The sequence below is a fragment of the Octopus sinensis genome, linkage group LG9 (assembly GCF_006345805.1).
Source record: "Octopus sinensis linkage group LG9, ASM634580v1, whole genome shotgun sequence".
In the NCBI taxonomy this organism is placed as follows: Eukaryota; Metazoa; Mollusca; class Cephalopoda; order Octopoda; family Octopodidae; genus Octopus; species Octopus sinensis.
In genome coordinates, this window is record NC_043005.1 from 104,681,283 (window position 1) to 104,705,391 (window position 24,109).

The 24,109-nt window shown below is 34.3% G+C and overlaps 1 non-coding gene across 1 annotated transcript; it reads right to left on the reverse strand.

Annotated features, from left to right (window-relative positions):
* Positions 1-18,121: 18,121 nt before the first annotated feature.
* On the reverse strand, positions 18,122-18,262 carry LOC115216020. The gene has a single exon (XR_003882065.1). It is a non-coding gene; the product is annotated as a U4 spliceosomal RNA (small nuclear RNA).
* Between the last annotated feature and the right edge of the window lie 5,847 nt (positions 18,263-24,109).

Sequence of the window (24,109 nt, forward strand, 5' to 3'; positions counted from 1 at the left end):
TTGTCGTTGTTGTCGTCGTCTTTGTCGTCGTCGTCGTCGTCATCATCACCATCATCACCATCATTGCAGTCGTTATGAATATCAATCATTTCAAGCCTCTAATTACCTAAGCGTTCATCAATAGAATTAATTAGCCACGCGTAAGCCTTGCAACATTTCAAATAACAAAAGTAGCGGCAATCACAACACTAGCAGCATTACCACCACCACCACCACCACCACCACCGCCACCACCAACACCGCCGCTGCTGCTGCTGCTGCTACTACTACTACTACTACTACTACTACTACTACTACTACTACTACTACTACTACTTCAGGAAAGGGTCGAGCTCAGCACACACGTGTAAATATATCCGTACGTACACTTCACATGCGAACACATCCATACGTAGTAAATGTTGTTACTATTCTTGTAGCGATTTCGAACCCCGTAAGAATCACACCAACTCTTAGACATTGCGGTGATTTGCTAGAGACGCGACTAAAAAAAACTGGTGTTCTTTCTCTGCTTTCTTTCGACAGCTGACAGTATCAGTGTTGTCGTTATGTATACGGTAACTCTATGAAAATAATCACGTGAGACTATGTAAACATTTATTTGTTTTGTCTTTATTACGATTTTCTCCGTACGTACGTACATACGTATGTATGTACGCAAACATACCTTTCTTTGTGTATATATATATATATATCTGTAAAATAATGTGACAATTATTCGGTAGCCAAGATAAAACTCTGAGTTTCGGATGCCGAGGTGGAAATCCACAACACCATCTCTTCGGTTATCTGGCCATGTATTTACATACTATTGAGGTCTCTTTCTTTCTTTTGTTATCTTATCGTTTTTACCAATATATATATATATATATATATATATATATATGTACTATCCTACGTTGACCCGCTCTACGCGAGGGTAAGACTGTGATTGTTACTTTCTGTTGCTTCCTTTCTGTTTTTATCACCACATTCTCCCTCGTTTTTCTCTATCTTTCTCTCTCTCCCCCTCTCTTACTCTTCGTCTCTCGGACTCTCCCTCGCTATCTTACTCTCTATCTTTCTCTATCTATCGCTCTCCCATTTATAAACAAAAAAAGATCTTGAGTAAGTTGAGAAAGAAAATATTTTGAAAGATCAGGCAGTGACACCGGAAGGGTCTGCTTCAAGGCAGACAGCAAAACACTAACATTTAAAAGGGACAGACGAACTTGCTAGCTGAATGAAAATAATAAAATATTGGAAACCAAAGTTTTAAGGGATAGAATCTGAGGATAGTAGAGTCACCATGGCTGGTATTTTTTAACGACGGACAGCAACGTAGTGGCAGTTTAACGGCTGGCATAAAATTTTGAACTTGATGTAAAAGAAAATTCCTAAACACCAAGTTTTGAAGTGATTCTTTCTCGCGACAGTAGACTCGCCATGGCAAGCATTCAAACCTTCTTCATCATGGACGGCAACACATTGAAGATTTAAGGTTGACGCAAATTTTTTAGGTTGAGGTGTAACAGAGAATTCATAAACACCCGCTCCTGTAAATTTAATCCCTTCCAGCCCCATTTTAGACCCCTTTTCACATTTTGGTTAATATAACCCGATTTCATTCCATAAGATGATGAAGAATAGTTGTCATGCAAACTCGCCAGCACTTTTAACATAGGTGTGCATATTTCAGCTCAACCGACACATAATGCACAACATTATATATATATATATAATATATATATTAGTGTTGTGTGTGTGTGTGTGTGTGTGTGTGTGTGTGTGTATGTGGGTGTACGCATTATATATACAAATGTATACACATTATATATATATATATAAATACAGATATATTCACTTTGTATATATACATTATATATACATATTTATATATAGAACACACACACACATAAATTAACCCAATAAATATCTGATTCGTAATATTTGTTCTCATGATTGTGTGGTGGTTGTGGCGATAATAATTCTCTCTATGAATGCAGACAGACGTGGAGAGAGAGAGAGAGAGAGAGGATGTGGTACAAAGACTGAATGCGGTGGGGGAAAGATAGTAGACGTTGTCAAATGACGCTATAGATAGAAAGTGAAAGGAATGGAGGAAAGAGAGAGACACGGAGGAAGACAGGCAGGTAAGAGAATGAGAGGAGACTTGTCAAAGTGTGCGTTTTTTGCCCTAGTAACTCCACCTTTTAAGAGAGGGATTTCTAACCTAACCCACTAGCATCCTCATCTCATTTTACATGTCCCCGTTAATTTTGGAGTCAATCCGACATGATCTAATGCCCTTTACCCGTTCCAAGCCAAAAAACCAGACAAACAAACTTTTCGCAATTCAGATTTTAAATAGATAATATATATATATATAGATAATATATATATATTATATATATATATATGTCGATATATATATATATACACACACACACACACACGCCACACACACACACATGCACGCACGCACACACACGCCACACACACACACACACACACAGATATATATATAAAACAAAAGATGTGTATTTCCACGCAGCAAAAAATACAGGCAAATTTGTTGTTGAAAATGCCCCTAAATTTGAAAAACTTGTAATTGTTTAAAATAAATTAATTTGCATATATACCAAACTAATTTCAACAGTATTTTTTTATTACCAATGGTAATCGTGAAGTTCGTATTTTCCCTGCAAGTTTACCAAGTGCGTCACAAGATGGTACCGCAGAAAGAGATTCGCAGTTTTGTTACCAGGGAATTTCACTCGTCTATATAAGTTTGGATATGCTGACTACCTTGTGTCATGTTCTGATGGCGCTTGATCAGAAATGCAAAGGTTAAGTTTTTCTAGCATTTTCAAATTTATAATTCTCGAAATATTGTGTTGACAAAGGAAATGAATTTTTATAATTCTAATCCAGAAACACGTCCATAATTAATCATTATTTTCCTTCTTTTTACCTATGTGAGTTACAAATATTGTTATCTGTGGAGTCATATTTTGTAGGGAAAAGAAATAACGGTTTTTTGGCTGCTATTTCTACATTTTCGGTATGTGGTGAAGCAACTTGTTGCTAAACCCTTAATTATTGTTATAATTATATATATAAAAAAAACTTGTATAAGTTTTTACCGAAACTACTTGCTATGTATAATGATTATATATATATATATATATGATATATATATATACATGTGTGTGTGTGATGTATCTTTTACTCGCTTCAGTCACCAGACCGAGGCCAGTACTTATATTTTTCTAGCCTGAAACTTATTCTATCTTTTACTGAACCACTAGGTCACGGCGTAAACATACCCACAACGATTGTGAGGCAGTAGTGGGTGACAAACAGACATAAAACACCCCCTCTGTCTTTCGAACACACACTCACACACATATACGACTAGGTTCTTTCAGTTTGTCTATCAAATTCAGTCACAAGGATTTGGTCGGCCCGATGCTATAGCGGAAGACACTCAAGGTGGCACGCAGTGGGGCTGAACACGGACCATGTGATTGGGAAGCAAGCGCCTTACCACACAGCCACGCCTGCGCCTCTCTCTCTCTCTCTGTATATATAATATATATATATATAATATATATATATATATATATATATATATATATATATATATGTGTGTGTGTGTGTGTGTGTGTGTGTGTGTGTGTGTATGTAGGTAGATATTCTTTTGTGTTTGTTTCTGATTGCTTGATAACTTTGGGGGTCTGGTTTAAGTCCTCGTAGTGTACTGGTTCGGCAAAAAGGTACTCATATATATATATTATATATTATATATGTGTGTGTGTGTGTGTGTGTGGTGTGTGTGTGTGTGTGTGGTGGGTGTGTATGATGTATATATTCTTTTGTGTTTGTTTCTGAATTGCTTGATAACTTTGGGGGTCTGTTTAAGTCCTCGTAGTGTACTGGTTCGGCAAAAAGGTACTCATATATATATATATATATACAGATACATACTCACAAATAGAAAAAGAGAGAAATAAAAGTTCTACAGTTTTTCGGTATGATAGGATGTATCAGTTCCAATCGATCCAATCAACGGAGTAACCTACCCGTGAAATTAACGTGCAAGTGGCTGAGTATTCCACAGACAGATGTACGCTTCACGTAGTTCTCAGGGAGATTCTGTGTAACACAGAGTGTGACGCGACTGGCCCTTCGAATAACAGGTACTTTTCATTTTTGCTAGCTGAATGGACTGGACTAACTTGATACGAAGTACCACACTCAAGGACGCAACGAGTCTCCAGGAATCAACCTCACGACTTTAAGATTTTGAGCCGAATGCCCCTAACCTCTAAGCTACGCGCCCGTACATATATTAGTACTTGTTTGCCATAAAGATTATGCGCATGCGCGTGTATGAATGTGTGTGCATATGTCAATATTTGAAAACAGTAATGACGACAATATCTATTTCTTTACTGCCCACAGAGAGGACAAACAAGGACAGACAAACGGATTAAGTCGATTACATCGACCCCATTGCGTAACTGGTACTTAATTTATCGACCCCGAAAGGATGAAAGGCAAAGTCGACATCAGCGGAATTTGAACTCAGAACGTAACGGCAGACGAAATACAGCTTCAGCATTTCGCCCGGCGTGCTAACGTTTCTGCCAGCTCCTCCAACATTAATATAAATAATCAGAACTGTTATTGCTTGACAACAATTGTAACAGGAACATTTCACTCTCTCTGTAATTACGGGACAGAGTTCCTCTTGCTGGAAATAGTATGTAGATCTTCCGTGAGGTACTTACTCTCGTAAATATAAATGTCAAAATATCAGGACAGAACAAACACTAGAAGACCAAGAGTAACGAGAGCACTTCATTGACAAAGTCTCTAGTGATGACGAAAGAGCTCTCTGTCTTACCGAATGGTTAAACGATTAGTCAAGCGATCGATTAGTAAATTGACTAAATAGTTAACTAATAACAATAATAAAAAGGAAATGAAACGGAGCCAATGTGTGTGCTTTTATTGGCAAAATTATTCTCTCAAGATACGTCGCTATCAACAGACGATTTCACATTAAGAATCTTGCATAACGAACACAAAAACAGAAAGAAAGGATAAGAATAAAAATCAATGTTAAAAAAAAGAAAAAGGCTGGATGGTCATGGTCTCTGGTCATGAGTACACTTGATCATGGCTAATGTAGGGGCTAAACAGCAACAGAACTGATGGCGACAACAACAACAACAGCAGCAGCAGCATCAGCATCAGCAGCAGCAAAAGTAGTTACAAGATTAATAACATTAACAACAGCGGAACCGATAACAATAACACAACGTCAACTATGAACATAGCAACATCAACAACAAGAATAGTGCTAAAAACAAAAAGCAACAACAATTTATAGAGCTACAACGAAAACAAAAATGTCTGCTGTAAGATATCAACCACTTCAGCAACATCGCTGACATAGGAACAAATGTAAATAAGTTGATTGCAAAAAATTGTTGAAGACGATTACGTTGATGTTAATAAGTACTTGTTGGTTGTGATGATGATGGCTGTGATGAGGGCGATAAAGGAGCGTGTGGAAGATGCGTTTATCAAATATGATGAGGACGAGCATAATTGCGATGCGTATTATGATAAAAATGGTGATATCACTGACGAAGAACTATATATTTTTACATGGAGAAGGGGTTGAAAATCGTAATAAAATACATCTGGCATATGTTTTAAAAAATATATAAGTGATATACATAACATATACTTTATATAACTAATATATATATATATATTAAGGTGGTGCTCCAGCATGACCCCAGTCAAATGACTGAAACAAGTAAAAGAATAAAAGAATAAAAGAATATACATATATACATCAGTTATAAAATAAATAGATTTCTGTCATATATGTGTGTGTGTGTGTGTGTGTGTGTGTGTGTGTGTGTGTGTGTGTGTGTGTGTACGTACACACAAACATACATAGATATAATGGACAAAAATAATGTATTGTATGAATATTTATTCATTCATTATAGGCTTACAGCTGTTTCCCGATAGCATTTTCAAGCGTTCCCAGCTCGATTTTATTAATCGATCGATTGATCAACTAAAGATATAGGAATCGACTCTCAAAAGGATATCTTCGACGAAGCCAACCCATCTTAACTGAGTAATGCAACCGTGGATTTACGGATTTGACTGGTGATGGACTTCGAATTCGGATTACCTGGAGTGTAATACCAACCACAGGACTATTTTGTTTGCCTAGTGTAATTCTATCTGTAGAGGGCTTAAGAAGTATTTTGCGTTAATTAATATCCCATATTAACCCCTCTTCGTTGATATATACGTACGTACATGCATACATACACACACATATACAAACACGAATGGTTTTGTTATACGGTGCCGAGTTTTACAATCTCGTAAATAGTAATAATGGCATTTATATAAGCTTAAAATTTATAACCATCACCGTGCAAGGACAGACAAACGGATTAAGTCGATTACATCGACCCCATTGCGTAACAGGTACTTAATTTATCGACCCCGAAAGGATGAAAGGCAAAGTCGACATCAGCGGAATTTGAACTCAGAACGTAACAGCAGACGAAATACCTATTTCTTTATTGTCCACAAGGGGCTAAACACAGAGAGGACAAACAAAGACTGACAAACGGATTAAGTCGATTACATCGACCCCAGTGCGTAACTGGTACTTAATTTATCGACCCCGAAAGGATGAAAGGCAAAGTCGACATCGGCGGAATTTGAAGGAAAATAGTTCAATAATGGAGCATGTAAGCCCTCGACAGAAAAAAGTAGGCTTTCCCAAGCGCGTGGGTCTCGAAACCACATCCCTTTATTAACGTGACTAAGTGTATTACCATTATACCAGCGAATTAGCCTCCCTGTTTCTGTCAAATTTAAGAACTATATTAGTTCATAATTGTTTTTTGTAAACAAACTTCTATGTTCTTACGGTGCGAATGGTTTTGATATACGGTGCCGAGGTTTACAATCCTGTCAACATCGAAATTTTTAAGCATGTTTTTCTAATTCATAATTCTAAATTTCTCCATTATGAACATTTAAACTTATCCATATTGAATCTTTTAAATATGTTTTTCTGATTCATAATTCTAAATCTTTATCATTGATAAACAGAAAATATTGTTGAAACTAGTTTGGTATATATGTAAATAAATTTATTTTAAACAATTACAAGATTTTCAATTAACAGAATGAGATAAAAATCCAAGGCTGTGATAGATTTCAGAATATTTATAAAGAGATCTTACAGCTCTTTTGGGGATATTTTATATATCCCTTCATCGGAGACGGTGCGAAAAATAGGTTAAGCAAGGTATATATGAAATATCCCAGAAACAGCTATAAGACCACTTTATAAATGCTCTGAAATCTTTCACAGCCTTGGATTTTTATTTCATTCTGCTATTTTTTTATATTTTGGACTCCGCATTCGCATAGTCACTGAACCTGGAGCTTAACTATAGTCTGTCCATAGCACTTACTCAGCATTACTTGACACCTTTGGGTCTTCTTGACACCATTACCTCTTATAACCTCAATATATATATAAACTTGTGCATAATCTCACGCTGTCGTAGGGCACTGTGTCGATCTCTACTGCTTCTAGATAGTCTTGTAATCGAGAAACTTTTTCTTCCTCAAGATATCCAACAAAATATACACCGTAAGCAAAAAACTCGTCTTCATCACCGTACTTCAAATTATTTCTTCTTGACTGCCATGCCACAGACATTAATCTACTTATTGGCAAATCACGAACTCCTGCTGACGACATACTCTTAGATCTCGAATGATTTGTTTACTGTTATACCTGTTACACCACATTCAAGTCTAGCACACTTATATATTACGTCACTGAACTCGTCAGTCTCCCAACTGCTTTTCAGCAATATCTTCTACTAATCAGTGGAGTGATTGTAGGCACTAGGACGGCCATAATTACTCTAGACTGATTGTTACAAACCTTCATACATTAATTTTCAGTTTTTGCATAGACCCTGTCTGTGAGCAATATGGTTGTTATATCAAAGACTTTATAGGTGCCACAATAACCACACGCTTCTATATTACTGGCTTCGTTAACCATTCCTCTTCTCCGTTAATTCCATCCCGTTATAGAATTCATTCCCGTCTTCACCAAAACTATATCAACCTCTTGGATATCTCCATTTTCATTGGCAGCCTTCGTCTTTTTCAAATCCATTATCGACCTCCAGCTTCACTCTTATCTCTCATCAACCAAATCCGCGCCCTCTAACAATTCTTCCGTCTCTACCACAATTGTAGGCGAGATTCCAGCTATAAGTATAATTCCCACAAAATATGCCACTCGTTCCTTCCACAGATTTACTTACTCTGATCTATCGCGGTATGGTTTTCCCTTGAACCAGATCCATAATCTGATTCTCCATCCTCCAGAAACGTGTTTGCCATCTTACCAAACAATTCCTTTAATGCCACCTTTTACCCGCCATTCGGGCTGTCTCACAGACTAACTTCGTAAAGTCTTCCACTTATTCCTATCACACCCAGCTACCGTTCGTATCGTTCCTGAATTCTACCTACTTCATGTAAACGCAATTGAAAGCTATATGATCTCCTGGTGAGCAGTTCTTTCGTTCCAGGTGACCTTGAATATCCACTTGCATCTCCTTCCATCGCAACCTTTTCCTTTCATTCCAACATGAGAATTCTACGTGACTCCAAAATGCCAACCCTTCACTTATACTTCTTTTAACTTGATATAACTGTATTAAAAACTGACTGTATGATGCTCAGGACATGGGTCAAACTGTCCAATGCTGTGCAACCCACTTTTCCGATCACCTAATCGATGTCAGTCATAACATGCCGGTCTCCCCAAATCTCTCGACCCCAGACCACTCCGACCATTATGTCCCTATCTTCGGATTACTGCATCCCCAACGAAGACTCATCAACTAATTGTGCACACTCCTACCCCACGGTACGAACAACAGACCAAATTTCCTTTAACAATAGCAACAATAACAATAATGGCAAACATAGCAATGTCGATAATGACGATAATGGTCGTGGTGATGATAATAATGCTAATGTTGATGCTGTTGTGGTTGCTACCACTGCTGCTATTCATCATGTTTATGATGCCATCAACAGTAAATATTTATTATTTTCTTTAATTCCAAACTTATGGCATATATAAATAATGTTTACATATCTGACTGTTGGTGATATCATGGCAGTTGTTATTTTATTATTAGACTTGTTTTTGTAGGAGTTGATGTCACTGATAGTATTAATGTAATATACGTTCTTATTGTTGTTGCAATAATGCTGATAACGATGGCAGAAACGTGATAGTCACAACAACGATGATGATGATGATGATGATGATGAATATGATGATGATGAAGATAATAATGCTGTTAATAGAATTATAGTTGTAGCATTAATTGTTGTTATTGTATTATTGCCGATGTAAATATTTTGTTCATGTCTTCATTCTGTTTTGTTGCTTCGTGCTTCTTCCCATTATTATTATTATTATTATTATTATTATTATTACTAATTATTATTATTTATTATTATTATTATATTATTATTATTATATTATATTATTATTATTATTATTTATTATTATTATTATTATTATTATTATTATTATTATTATCATTATTATTATATTATTATTATTATTATTATTTATTATTATTATTATTATTATTATGATTATTATTATTATTATTATTATTATTATTATTATTATTATTTATTATTATTATTATTATTATTATTATCATTACTATCATCATCATCATTCTTCTTCTTCTTTTCTTCTTCTTCTTCTTCTTATTATTATTATTATTATTATTATTATTACTGTTGTTGCAGTTATACTACTAGTTGTTGCTGTTAATGTAGTTATGGTAGCTAGTAGTCATACTTGTCCTTGTCGTTGCGACTTGTCGTGGTCGTTGTTGTTGTAGTTACAGTGACTGTTTATTGTTGTTGTTGTCGTTGTGACTATAAACATGGTCATAGTTTATTACTGTTCTAGCTGTTGCTGCTCTTCGTGTTGGTGTTGGTAATGTTGCTGTTGTTGTTGCACACATGTTGTTTTTGCAGTAGTTGTTGTCGTTGTTGTTGCTATATAGCTGTTAATATTGGAACTGTTCTTTTATTATTGTTTTCCTTGTCTTTGTCGTTGCTGTTGTTGTTGTTGTTGTTGTTGTTATTACCCATGCTGTTATTATTATTCTTGTTCTCATTGATGCGATTTATCAATAATTTCTCATTCCCAGATGACAACGTGACAACTTTGTATTTTTTAAATTATTTAATCTGCAATTGCTGTTTGTTTTTGTTTTTTATTTTTATTTTCTTTTATTTCTTACTGTTCTTGTTATTTATATTAATTCTATTGTTGTTGTCGATGTTGTTGCTGTTGGTATTGTAGCTGTTGTTGTTGTTGTTGTCGTTGTTATGTTATTCTTCTTCCTCCTGTTATCTGTTTGTATTATTGTTTTTCTACTTCACATTATTTCCAGGCAAACAACCCACATATTTCTGGGTGAAGGGATGTGGGGTGTCCTCCTACTGCTGCAACCGCTGCTGCATCTACTACTGCTGCTGCTGCTGCTGCTGCTGCTGCCCAGTGGAATATTATTGTCAATTCTTGCCATCAGATTGTTATCAGAGTGAAGAATTTGCTTAGAATTAATAGCAATACAATTCAACACACAATATATACAAGATGATTTTCTAAAGATTTTGCCAATTTTATTCAGAATACACACATACACATATATATTTTTTGAATTCTATTTTTTAATTCTTTTGTTATATAATATTTTTTTCCTTTTTGAGTATATTTTACTTTGATTATTTTCCATTGCATATTCTAATTTTTATTTCCATTTCTAGAGTATTTTTACTTCTGTCTCTGTGTGGGTGTGGATTTTATATTTTAATAATATTTCTGTAATTACTTTTCCATATATTTTTTCTCTCTATTTTGCTTCTTAACCAAACTAAAAATTCTTCGTTTTTTTATATATTTATTTACAGAATGATTTATATATAATTAAATGAAGAAAATATATATAAAAATGAAGATATTTCTACTTTATCGTTTCTAATCTGGGATGTTGTAATTTAAGACAAAAAAAATTGTTAGTCATCCATGCTTGATGAGATGTGGCCATTGAAGCGAAGATATTGATAATAATATTTTGATTGCTTAATCCCACACTCAACTCGAACCATAAACGCAGTTGTTTGTCTTTCAAACTGACTTTGCTGGATTATATATTTTTTAGAATTTTTTATTTTGTACAATATTGTTTTATATATTTTTTGCTTTATACAGAGTTTTAATTCTTTTACTTTCTCCTAGCACACACTTTCTGTTTTCCCTTCTCTTCCCTATTTTTCTTTTTATATGTCTGTACGTATCTATGCACACACACACACACACACACACCACACACACACATATATATATATATATATGAATGTATACATGTATAAATATCTTTTCAAACGCCTAGTTATACATAATTACACACACACACACACAAACACAAACGTATGCATGTGTGTACGTGTCTGTGTGTGTGTAAATGTGTGTGTACATACATACGTACAATTGGGAATTTATATATCTTAGATACATATTTTGCCTGTATATGCATAATACATATAGGATACTTATGTTTTACAAATACATACATACATACGTACATGCATTCATACATATATAGATACATATATGTATATATATTCACAGATCCATACCTACATATATATTAATGTGTTAATTTATTCATGATTTAGTATTTTAAAACATACATACAAGCTAACGTAGAATATAAAACTTGTAAATATAGGGGAATAAATAAGAAAAATAGGAACTGAATACACATCCTTTCTTCGATCCACAATTACATTAATTTTATGCTAATGTTGGCGTCGTTCTTACTAAGTATATATATATATATAAATACACATATATATATATATATATATATATATATATATATATATATATATATATATATATATATTATATATATATATCCACACATACATTCACGTGTATATGTAGATAAACAGATATATACACGTATACACTCTTAGACACACATAAACATACACAGAAACATTCATATAAAAGTTAAACATAATTCACATGGTAGTTATTTCCCTTGAAAATTTTATTGCTCTCTATAAACTATTTGTGCTTATTTGTATATAATAGGGTCTGCGTGAAGCTCTGCCTCAAAACTGAACCATTGTTATAAAGAACATTCGGAGAGATCAACCTTACTGAAGTGTAATGCTCTGACCTTGCTCATGGATTTAAGAATAATTTCAGCAATACGCTGCACCCGAACATTACGACCACTCTCCATACCTCACAACATACAAATACTAAGACTTTGGTAACTTCCTCCTGCTGGGAAAGTACAAATCATATATGACCAAAATACAGTGTATGACAAACCTGAATATAACACATCACAAAGATCTTCACAATTTTTAGCCTAACTTTCTCTTATGGTGACCATTCTATAACCTTACTAAAAACCGCATCTGCAAATTTGCATATCAAACTGCTGAACATTTGCATATCAACTGATTTAGCTGTGAATAAATTCTGCCCGTTCCCGTATCATGAGTTCTTCACAAGAGACCCATCTGCATACTTCGAACTAAGCTGTCGATATATACAAACATTCTACGCTCAACACCTACCCCAGTTCGTCAGATTGATTTGCACATCTTGCTTATGGACACAATGCACTGACCATCCTCGAATAGAACTCTCGACCTTATCTTGTGTGCGAATCCCCTCCTTCCCAAGCCATACACCAAGTTATGTAGTTCAATTCCGTTAAATCATCTTCACTTATGCTCAGCTAGCTTATTTACTTCGCACGTGTGTTTCTATCTGTCTATGTATATGCATTTCTTCTACTCTTTTACTTGTTTCAGTCATTTGACTGCGGCCATGCTGGAGCACCGCCTTTAGTCGAGCAAATCGACCCCGGGACATATTCTTTGTAAGCCCAGTACTTATTCTATCGGTCTCTTTTGCCGAACCGCTAAGTTACGGGGACGTAAACACACCAGCATCGGTTGTCTAGCAATGCTACGGGGACAAACACAGACACACAAACACAAACACACACACACACACGCACACACATACACACACACACACACACACACACACACAGACACACACACACACACACATATATATATACGACGGGCTTCTTTCAGTTTCGTCTACCAAATCCACTCACAAGGCTTTGGTTGGCCCGAGGCTATAGTAGCAGACACTTGCCCAAGATGCCACGCAGTGGGACTGAACCCGGAACCATGTGGTTGGTAAGCAAGCTACTTACCACACAGTCACTCCTGCGTCTAGAAAATATTGTATGTAGAAAATGTTTTCGATATTTTAATGCCGATCTCTATCACCTCATCGGTGTATTGTCAAAATATTTTTTGCCAATAAACTAATGAAATAAATATCCATATCTTCTGTAAATATGACAGACGTTCTGCCATTGAAGAAAAGTAATCACTGAAATCCCTTCATCCATTTTAGAAACTTAATTCCTTTAACTTTTACGCCATACACACATGTTATTATTTGTAGCTCTTTCTGCTTCGAGTTCCAGAAAAGACTTATTTCATGTGCTCTCGAAATTTCTAAATTCTTATTACATCTATATGTATGTTTGTGTGTTTATGTCTGTGCGTGTTTGTGTCTGTTTAAAAATCATGCATAGTATGCGTTTTGTGAAATAAAACTCAGGTAATAAGTCCCACATCCAGGGATGTGTGATGTCGCGGGCATCACACTGACAGCACTATTTGAACATTTCTGTGTTCTTATAACAGTTCTTTAGCTTACAATGTTGAGTTATTTGAATTAAGCATCTTATAGCCATAAGTAGACAATATGTCTTCTTTCCGCAGACTGAAGCTAATTTACATATTGGTTTTTGTTTGACAACCGTAAAGGAATTACTAATATACAAAACAGCGTGACCACTTGAAAAGTTGTATATGTGTGTATCAGTTGTATATGTGTGTATCTGGGTATAGTTGGGTCCTTATCTCTATTTAGATGTAAGTATTCGTTTAGATGCCTGTGAGCGTATGTAAATTTATATATTTATGCGTAGCTATGAGATGGCTACACATCTACACATCTACATACGCATGGTTAGATAGAGATGTGATCGAATGTATGTGATTGTACGTGTACATGTTTGTGTATATAAGAATGTGTGTGTGTTTGTGAGTGTGGACAGAGAGAGAAAGAGAGAGAGAGAGAGAGAGAAGAGAGAGAGAGAGAGAGAGAGTTACGGGATCGTATATGATGGCAAACGTGAATGTATGTATATTTCTGTGCATATCTGTGTTTCTATGCTTATATGAACATGGAATGTGCGTAGTGAGATGTGTATATTCTGCAACGGAGAATCTTCTACTTAGACTTTATTTCTTCCTCACATGTAAAGTTATTAAACACCTACAATTGATTATTACATCAAAACTAACAATTGGATTTTTGTTTTGTAATTATGGTTGTAAACGTGGGTTTAGCTGATCCACTCCCTCCTTCCTGCCCGTCATCCTGTTTCACTTAGCAACAAATAAATTTCTTACACATCATTGGGAATCGATCAATCAGTATCTCATTTATTTCACGCAAGGATAATGAACAAAGTCAATTGTTTAACCCTTTAGTAAAGAGAAATATCTATCAGAGGACTTCATGTTTGCTGTTCATTTTTATTTTAATCCACTTCACCATTTCCTCGAGTTGTTCTCTATTCACCACGGAAGAACTTTTCTTGCTAATATCTTAGCAGGATACGTTTTTAGAACTACCATTTTAATTTAGTCAGGTTTTCTTTTTTGTATCCCATATTTTTTCTTCATTATCTTCACACTTGTCTACTACTACTACTACTACAGCCTCTGTTCGATACGTATTGGTCACCGGAAGAAAGAAAACTCTTCTGTTGCTTGTTTATATTTTGCTGCTAGATTTTTTTTATATTTTAAGTTATGTTTTTGTAATCCAACTGGAGTTATTGCACAGTAAAGGCAATCCTTCTTATAGGGTTTGGCTTGTGAACACTAAATGTAGTCATAATTTTCCTAGTATTCTTTTACCTAGAATTTTTATTTCTATTTTCCAGTCCAGAATACTGTAACTGTTTTATTACTGGAACAACTAAAATATTGTTAGCCGTTAGTTATTTATGTATCTCATTTAAGTCTGCTTTAATATAAACTTACAATATTATAAAAACGCTTATAATACTTCTTTGACTTTTATAATTCTCTCTTTCCCTGTCTCTGTAAACTCAGTTTCCATTTACTTATAAATGTTTACTTATAGAATTTCAATATATCTGGTTCTTATTAGTTCTACTTAATTAGATGCTTCCGGAATCCATGAATGGCGATCACTCCATGTCATACTCATCTTCTCTTTCTTTCTCTTGTAATTTTCAAATATGATTTTCTTAATCAGTAACTGATTGTTAACATTTAGGTGGCAAAGCTAACATTCCTTCCACTTTCACATCACCACCCTGGCCTTGGTCACCTTTTGTTGGGAGCCCATGTCTCGCAAACATTTGTTCCAAACCTTTGATTTCTTTTAGATTTACATTTTTGCAAAACCCAGTGACCTGCACTCACTAATAGCCATATCATCGTGAAAATGCCTTCAACGGACATTGTTACACTTCCAATTCCCTCGACTAACACAAAAACACTTATGCAAAATCGCAGTTGTTTATCTGGAACTGTAAGGTTTTCTTACGATGAACAATTTATACTTCCTAATGAAGTTGCTGCTGAGGTTTTGTATCTTATAAGTAGGTAATCGAGAGATCATTTTTAGTGTTCGAATATTTCGTCAGTTCTTTACGATTACGATGGGTTTTACTTGGTGAGCCATCCAGATGTTGTTTCTCGCTTTTTCAGTAAATTGATGAATATTTGTGTGTATACCCCATGGGTTTCCAGTTTGAAACTGGATGTTTTCCCATTATTTATATTCAGGTGGGTCTGGGCTAGTTCTTCGGCGGATATTTATTCCCACGATTATTCTGTTGTCGTACTTTATTTCTCTAACACTATTACCTGTGGTATTTTCTCCAATCTCCATATTTCTCCCTCTCACTAATTCCATTGGTTTCTGTTTTGTTTTTCTTAGTTCTTGGTGAATTCGTTTTGCGTGAGAGATAAAATGTTTGTTTCAGTTAAACAAGCATTTGTCATTTTTCCCGATGAATTATTTGCGATTTAACGAGGATCTCTTGCTTTAGGTTCTTTTTTTTTATTTGGGACAGTTTTTGCTTGTATTTCCGTAGGATTTGAATCTGTCTTTGCTTTTTTTTTTTCATGTATATTGTGTTTATTTTTGATGTTGATCTCATTAGGAATTAAGAGAATTATTCTACTTGTTTTTCTAGTTTTCTCTGATGCTGGTTTCCTATATTGTTGTTTCAGTTTAGAAGTTCCCTAAATGAGACGTCTTACTGAAGAAGTATCGACATTATTTACGCTAATAGATAATTTTCGGAACAGTTACATAATTCCACCTGTTGCTAAATATGTCGCTTCCTCCCTATTCCTGGTCCCTCTTTCACCGAAGACCATGTTTTTACGTCAATTTTATTACATTCATGATGTTTAAAATCTATTAATTCAGCTCAATTCTTTCTGATTTCACTTATCTCTTAAAAATAATAATAAAAAAATGAATTTCCTTTGTCAGAAAATGAAAAGATGTTTGGTCTTTAAACAATCCATGTAATTATCATATTAGCACACAACTTTCTGTGGTCGATTACTTGCTACGCTGGACAGTGAAGTACTAATGTATTTAGGGCGCATCACCTTGTTTGAAGTTGATTTATATCGGCGCCGTATTTACTCTCCGAGGTTAAGTAGTGGTCTCTTACGTCAAAGGTGACTGGTGTTAAAGATGATAGAAAAGACCATAGTCTAAGATGTTCTTAAATTTTATTTTGAAAATGAAACAACTTTCATGTTTTATAATACAAACAACATTATAAATTCTCTCTCGGTCCAGGCATGGCTGTATGATTAAGAGTTTCGTTTTGCAATCACGTATTTCGAGATCACTTCCACTGGACAAATGTCTTCTACTATTGCCCTGGGTAGATCAAAGAATTGTGAGGGGATTTGATAGAAGGAAATCTATGTGGAAGTCCGTCGCGTAAACACGTGTATACTCACACACACACACACACACACACACACACACACACACACACACACACACACACACACACACACACACACACACACACACTCAAATGTCGGGTGGAAAATTCACAAGCTGAATTTATTTTTCAACATAGACCTCCTTGCCGTCCACACACTTCTTCGATCGGTGTTGTAGTGCTTGGATCTCATTGTTGAAGAAGCTTTCATTCTTTTACTCAAAAAGAGTCATCAACAGCAGATGTGATGTCATCGTATATCTATCTACCTACCTATCTATATATCTATCTATCTATCTCCATTGTCATGGAACTTCACCCCAAAAAACAAAAACTGTTTTCTCTTCTTCTAAACACAGCCTCCAAAACATCTGTTTTATATAAATGAAGCAGCTGTTTGTACATTCACAAAACTTTATTTGAAAGTTTCGAGAAACGAACGAAAGGGCTAATAATAATGCAGAAACAAAAAGTTCCATTTTTTCCAAAATTCTGACGACTTTTTTCTTAATATATATTATATATATTATATATATATATAATATATAATATATATATATATATATATATAATATATATATATATATATAATATATATATATATGTGTGTGTGTGTGTGTATATCTTTGTAAGTATGTGTCTCTTTGTGTTTGCGTCTGTGAATCCCCACTTGTCAACCAGACTTAGCTTGTTTTCGCCCCCATAGATTAATGGTTTCGCATAAGAGACCGATAGAATAAGTGCCAGATGTAAATATGTGTACTGACGTCGATTTGTTCGACTGAGGCCTTGAAAGAAGCGCCCTCGCATGCCGCAGTCCAATGACTGAAACAAATAAATGATAAAAAATATGGAATCTAACCAATATATTCCACTTTTAACAATTTGTTTTCAACTAGCAATAACCACGCCTCGGGTACCCCTCATTGGCCATGGTACCGCCTCAAACAAATAATAATAATAATAATAATAATAATAATAATAATAATAATAATAAAAATAATAATAATAATAATAATAATAATAATAATAATAATAATAATAAAAATAATAAAAATAATAATAATAATAATAATATAATAATAATAATAATAATAATAATAATAATAATAATAATAATATTAACAATTTTAGGCAATTATTTTGTTGAGAGAGAACTGTCGATTATATCAACCATGAAATTTGACAGGTACTTAATTTATCAATCCACCACCAAAATAAAGCTGAAAGAAAAAGTCGATCTTTGCAGGATTTGAACTCAAAACGTAATGGACTGATCTAACAACTCTGCTCTCTGTAAATCATGAAATTTTTATCCTGTAAATGAAAGCTATTTAGGAATGGAATCATTTAATGTCTGTAAAACTATGAAACTTTCTCAACTATTAATTACAATGAACAGTAGCACAACCGTTTGAATATTTTTTTACCCATATCTTTTTGCGGGTTCTTTAGATTCCTCTGCAAAAACGGTAAGATTAATCCCGAACTTCACTTTCGTATTATAACAAATATAAAGATATAGTTCCCCTATACGAAGCAATAAAAACATTTATACAGAATGTATACAACAGCAGTTTTTTTTATACACGTGTATACCTCACAGATAATTACTCGGGTGTGTAGTGTATAGACCTCGCTTAACATTGCGTAACTTCATAGATTTGATTTACTGTCAAACAACTGTAACTGTTCTAGAATCTATATAGTTTCTTTTTTTAACATAATCTGGGGACTTTGTTACTGTATTGCGATTGATATTTCTTCAAACACAGGATCATATTTTTCATCCAATGATTAAGGCTCAAAGATAATATTGTTTGGATATTTCTTTTTGGGTAACTCGATAAAGGTGAGTTGCGCAAATTGATCCCAAGGTCTACTACATAACACAAGAACATTAAAAAAAAGCTCACAAACTCACAAAGTAACACAAAAATACAGATACACTCACACGCACATATATACACACACACAAATTCATCATTCACATTGGTACATACTTTAATAGACGGGCCATTATATTATGAAACATATATATTATATATGCATAATATATAACATATATGTATATATATATATATATTATATATGCATAATATATATCATATACGTATATATATATACGTATATATATATATATATATATTATATATGCATAAATATATATGTGTATACACATGTATGTGTACGTATATATATATATCTGTGCGTGTGCACATGTTTGGACAAAGGACCTTATATCGCTTTAAGTAATCAATATGTGTGTGTGTGTTTGTGAATGTATATAGGCGTTTATGAAGGTGTAGATTTGTGTGTAGGTACACCTCTATTTGTGTATGGATGTGTTATCAATCACAGAGATGCGAAAATTAAAAGATGGCATTACATCTTGATGCTATCAGTGAGCTACCGAGCCAAGGGAACGTGGATTTGTTGCTTTATCGCAAAATAGTCAGCGATTAGGAGTAAAAGATAACGAAATCCGGCCCGATATCTCAAAAGGTTTAACTGTTTGTTAACAATCCATAAATCAGAAACATGACCTTATCAACCATTCAGGTGATACAAATGCACACTCGTAATTGCTCACGAATGCTCCCTAAAAAATATGAGTGCCCATACAAATATCTACTTTCTTCTGGATATGTACAAAGAAACGCATAAAGGGACAAAGACATACCAATTTACTTACACACACACATACATACATATGTATACATACATACATACATACATACATACATACATACAGATATATGCACATACGCACACATACCACACACATCTATATATTCATGTATGTATATTTATTTATACATACATGCAAAAACATGCACATTTGTATATATAGCGTGTGTTTTTGTATAAAATCTATCACCGTTTAAATATATACAAATGCTTTTAGTTCAAAGTGATAACATTACTAGCACGAGTTATTCTTCTATTTATTTGCTTGCTTACCATTGTACTTAACACTGAGCATTCATCGATCTGTACCACCATGTTTCACTGAAATATGACGAACAGAACCGACTATTTTACCATTTCGTGACCAGAGGTATCCAACAAAGTGCAATTACTCATACTCACACATACACACACACACACACACACACACACACACACACACACACACACACACACACACACACACACACTCATAAGGATAAATATTACAGATACCAATTTGCTTAAACCACGCAAAATATATGCATCTCTTTCTCTTCCCAGCGCTTCTTTATTCATAAACATGCGTGTGTGTGTGTGTGTGTCTCTGTGTGTGTGTGTGTCTGTGTGTGTGTGTGTGTGTGTGTGTGTGTGTGTGTGTGTGTGTGTGTGTGTGTGTGTGTGTGTGTGTGTGTGTGTGCGATGGCGCACGATTTCGTGGATTTCGAGGATGAGTGTTGGATTGTTCGATGAACTGAATGATGAAAGCATTGGATTAACTTATGGCATACCTGCGTATTTACAGGTACCCATGCTCTTCAAGGAGAAACATCGTCATGCAGCATATAACTATGCTGAAGTACAGTTCAATCAATCCGAGGGGTTTTTAAAAAGTTTCCCTCTTAAACTTACATCTGATACACAAATACACGCACATATGTCTACGTATGTGTTTGCGTGTCTGTTTACATATGTACATATATTTTTTTTATTTATTAAAAGGCCACAAAACATGTATTAAAGCGCTACTAATAGTTCCATATGTTGAGAGAATTCAAACATATTCTTCGCTCGCAAACCACATATCATAAGGAACTAAAGAAATTCATTGGAAGGTAAATATGCAGGCAACCACTTCAAATTTCTGACCTGGAGTTCAATAGCGAGTTAGGGATCTTTGATCTGAATAAGATCTGCGGTCTTTCAGCCAAACAAAGTCTACATTCATTCGAGCCATTAACATAAGGTGTGGATTTCTCAATTACTTTCCATTTAATTACATGGTGTGTTTCGTTATCTTTTAAAGTCTATACATGATAATATATATATATATATATATATATATATATATATATATATATATATATATATATATATATATATATATATATATATATATATATATATATATATATATATACATATATATATATATGGAGATTTTTCTTATAGTAGAAGAAATAGCTAAAAAAACTTTTTGGCTGCTATTTCTAAAAGTTTCAGTGTGTGGTAAAGTAAATTATTTTACTGAACCCTAATTATATAACGTGATATTTTAAATATATTTTAAATATACCTTGAATGGTCCTTTTACATACTGAACACTACTTGCTGAAATTAATTAATAATTAATTGATTTTACCCTTTTATTATTGATATATATATATATATATATGTAGACAAATGAATGATCTTATTACGGATAATTCGAAAGATAACCGATACCTGGGTAGCAAACTCACAACAGAAAAGGCACGGTTGAAGTTATGACCATGGGGCATAAAATCCGTGCCTTAGTGCGGAAATTTGAAGTTTTATATATTAAGTATAGGAAAGAATGGAGCTAAACGAAGATTTAACAAAGTTCCTTTATTTTATTTTCGACATATGTTTCGAAGTCTGCAAAGTCCCTAATTCCGAGTGAATAAGGAGTCCATTATGTAGCTTTCTCTTCAGGAAAATCCAGAAACTTAATTCTCCAACAAAATGCACAACAAGCTTTTCAACGACTGCTCACGAGGAGCCCATAAAGATAATCTTTATGGGCTCCTCGTGAGAAGTCGTCGAAAAGCTTGTTGTGCATTTTGTTGGAGAATTAAGTTTCTGGATTTTCCTGAAGAGAAAGCTACATAATGGACTCCTTATTCACTCGGAATTAGGGACTTTGCAGACTTCGAAACATATGTCGAAAATAAAATAAAGGAACTTTGTTAAATCTTCGTTCAGCTCCATTCTTTCCTATACTTTATATATATATATATTATATATATATATATATATATATATATATATATATATATTTATAAATATGGAGGCGCAATGGCCCAGCAGACTCGCGGTCGTAGGATCGCGGTTTCGATCCCCAGATCGGGCGTTGTGATTGTTTATTGAGTGAAAACACCTAAAACTCAACGAGGCTCCTGCAGGGTGGGGGGCGATCCCTGCTGTACTCTTTCGCCATAACTTTATCTCACTCTTTCTTCTGTGGCCTGAAAACAACATCTGATAGCCTGGTCGGTCACGGTGACGCTGATATATATATATATATATATATATATATATATATATAATATATATATATATATATATACGCTGTAGGGATCCACAGTTGTATATTAAGAGTCATGAAAAAGTTTTGATTTACATGTATTTATTGTAAGAAACAGTTAAACTTCTTTCTCTGATGTTTTACATAGTTCAACCTACACAAATTAATGCTTGAATTCCAAAATAGGAATTTTGGGAGAAGCATTAATACGACTAGTTTCTCAACAACGAATGACTAGGGGTGGGGGTCACCAGAAGGTAATATTAATCAAAGCGTTCCATAGAAAATAGTTTTCTTTTTAATTAGTTTTGAAAATATTGAAGGATATAATAAAACAACTGCATCGTTATTAGGCTCATATTTAGAAGATAAATTAACATGAAATTTTAATTGCTAGTTATAATTGAAATCTCTTTAGAACAAGAAGTTTGTATCCGAAAACCAAAGGCAACCTCGGGTGGTTTAGTATCTGAAGAGTAAAATGTCAATCCACTGATATGGCCGATTCAGCGGGGCACCCGTATTATTGCAAGTGTTTCTTTCAAAGCAGAATCCACGAGTTATTTTCTCCGACTCTCTAATAGTTTAATCCATCCATCGCCCTGGACTGGTACTCCCTTCTTTTCTTTTCTTTTTTATTTTTTTGATCGACTCTGAACAGACGAAAGACAAAGTTAATCCCAGCTGGATTTGAACTAAGAACGCACAGAGGTGAAGCATTTTATTCAACGTTTTAATGATTCTGCCAGTTCGCCGCTTTCTGTATTTTTCAGCAATTCTACATCATGTGGTTGATTACGTGGGCGGAGAGATTATTTGAATTGTCAGTTTTGTAATGACGTCAGTTAAGCGCTATTAAAGTTTGTTAGATTATCAATAAGCTCAGTCTATAACTCTAGAGGTACTCTAATAGGTAATATCGATAATAATCAATAAAAGACATTCGCTGACTTGAAATATTTATTTCAAATGATCTGACTGATAAACTTGATTGGAGTAATAATGTTATATTTAAACGTGCAAAATAGATATGATCGGAGGCATTCCAGCCGTGACCAGCTCAGTGTTGCTTATAACTAGAACAACACTGTTGAATATTTCACTTCTTGTCTCAGAGATTAGGCTGTTTGGTGGATATTCGGTTGCTATTTTTCGGTAGTCGATTGACAGAATAGAGTAAAAGCGAGGCAACACACACTCTTTCTCTCTCTCTCTCTCTCTCTCTCTCTCTCTCTCTATCTATATATATATATGTCTGTCTGTCTACCTGTCTGTCCGTCTGTCTGTCTCTCTGTACATATATATATATATATATATATATATATATATATATATCAAAATAAGTGACAGGATATCCAGAGGTGAGGCAGTACGACCGTTTCAAGCGGCTCCATTTGAATGAACAATGCAATCATTACATCAGTTTGAATGCATAGATAAATATATAGAATTAATTTAAACAGTCGGACACATTTGTATAATTTTACTTAAATCCTTAAAGACGGTAAGAAGACAAAGTCTACTAAGACATCAGGAAAAAAAGAAAGAAACTTGCTACGGTTCTAGCTTATCACTGATTTTTGGG